Source organism: Dreissena polymorpha, chromosome 10 (genome assembly GCF_020536995.1).
Source record: "Dreissena polymorpha isolate Duluth1 chromosome 10, UMN_Dpol_1.0, whole genome shotgun sequence".
In the NCBI taxonomy this organism is placed as follows: domain Eukaryota; kingdom Metazoa; phylum Mollusca; class Bivalvia; order Myida; family Dreissenidae; genus Dreissena; species Dreissena polymorpha.
Genome location: NC_068364.1, coordinates 77,425,446 through 77,427,918, shown reverse-complemented (window position 1 = coordinate 77,427,918; position 2,473 = coordinate 77,425,446).

The following is a 2,473-nucleotide window of genomic DNA, read 5'->3' as shown; positions in this document are numbered from 1 at the left end:
TCATCATCATCAATAATAATCGTGATTTCATTTAGATATCAGCATCATCAATAATAATCGTGATTTCATTTAGATATCAGCATCATCAATAATAGTCGTGAGTTCATTTAGATATCAGCATCATCAATAATAGTCGTGATTTCATTAAGATATCAGCATCCTCAATAATAGTCGTGATTTCATTTAGGTATCATCATCATCAATAATAGTCGTGATTTCATTTACATATCAGCATCATCAATAATAATCGTGATTTCATTTTCATATCAGCATCGTCAATAATAGTCCTGATTTCATTTAGATATCAGCATCCTCAATAATAATCGTGATGTCATTTAGATATCGGGATAAAACAATTATTTTTCCTTACAGTAATTTTTTTATTAACTAGATGGACACTCAACGTACATATCTTAAAAGTGTAAACATTGGAGTTAAATATGACATGCGACACACATGGGAATAATAAACATGACTTCATATAAAATACACATTAAAAATGACTGTAAGCGACGTTAAAAGTACTTTTATATATGAAATGTGCATTAAAAGGGGAATTTAAGTATACACATTTTAATCGGCTGTTTGTTTTTTCTACACTTTTGTTAAATGAGATGTTTTTAAATCGTGCAGAGCGTTAAAGCAAATTAAATAAAAATCAAATCTTTACGGATATATTTAAACGAGAGTTTCACAAACTGGTACTCATCAAATGAGCGTCGCTTTGGGAAAACGGGGTTTAATGCGTGTGTGAACAGTGTCGTCCCAAATTAGCCTGCACAGTTCTCCCATGCTAATTTGGGGCTACAATTTCGCCTTTACTGGATTTTCGCTACGAAGAGACTTCCTTTAACCAAACGATATCATAAAAGCGGACAGTATCCACCCTGATTAGTGCAATTTTCACAGGCTAATCTAGGACGATACTTGTCGAGCATGCATTAAGCACCGTTTTCCCAGAGCGAGGCTCTGATGTGTACGTTCTTACCTCAGAAGGGCAGCATTTTAAAACTTCATTTCAATTTAGCACGACTTTTGGAAATGTCCTTAGAACACTCGTACATTTTACCAACGAGCAAATACTATAGAATCATTGATATATGGCGGTATAAAACTCGTGGATGAAAAACTTTCAAATTTGTGGACTCGTAAATTCATTGAACTGTGATCCCCCCCCCCCATTCAAAACAAACAATAAAACCTAACAAGAACTTATTGTTCGTTGTGGTCTTCAATTTGAGAATCGCTTAACCCACGAAATTGCAATCGGGACTCCTCGGACAATTCCGCCATATCGGCGATCGTCACTCGGGTGTATTTGGTGGAAGGATATGTCTAACGCCTTTAGGCGGAAGATATTACACCGAAAATATAGTTCGGGTTACACACCAATAAATTTGCACTAAATTGACCGATAATATAGATATAGAAGGACCAATATCTCTGAGGAGTAAAATATATAATATTTATGTCTGTTATTGTTTAACAATAGTTGTCATTACATACAAAAAATATTCAAATGTTAATTAAATGTTTAGAAAGCCAATTAGTTGTTTCCTGAAGTGAAAATAACAACATTATTCAAACTGAAAAGAACCAGTATTTCTTAAATTACATTAATTACAACATTGCTGATGTTCTGCAGGGCGACAAACTTTGAGATTTAATCCATATGTTTAGGTTCTAACCCATAAACAATCCTACAACACTGTACAGTGGTACAGGGAAAACTCTTCGGTGTAATATAAGAAATAGTAAACTCCACTTTGATCCCAATGGCATTATAGTGACCAGCCGGGCAGTCACGAACTGTGTATGGTATGAGATGTTTCATTATCCAGCAGGTTTCTTGTTTGAACCTCACAAATTTTCTTATACTTAAGTCCCATCATATAAATTTGTTGTTTTTACATATGATAATTCATAAATCTCTTATTACATTGTAATTACTTTAATCCTTATGGTAGGGGAGTTAGACAGTATAGATAGATAGATAGAGATATATATTATATTTGATTGGTTTAATAATAATGGGATAATATTATGTTCTAACAATTATTTATTACATATAAATTAACATGCAACAGGAAGCAGGGTTGGAACGAAAAACCCGCCCCGGTAAAACCCGCTGGGAAAACCCAGTTTTTACCGCCCCAGGCAATACTCTGAAAGTGGGCAATAATGGGCAATACTATTTTTTCTTCATTTAACATGCAGTTGTAATTGTTTTTTTATCATCCTTACTTTTCTGCCAGCCTATGATGTAGCACTATCTGTAGCTTTGCTCACTTGCACTGCCTTAGAACATTTTTGAAGATGAGTTTTTAGTCTTTCAATTTTGGCACTCACTTCACAAGAACATGCTTTGCACTTGGTTTTAGCCTTATTTCCTTCTGTGATTTTTTCATAAAATCCCCAAATAGGATCTCTAGGTTTCATGTTTGTGCAGATTACAAAAGAATTACTATAACAG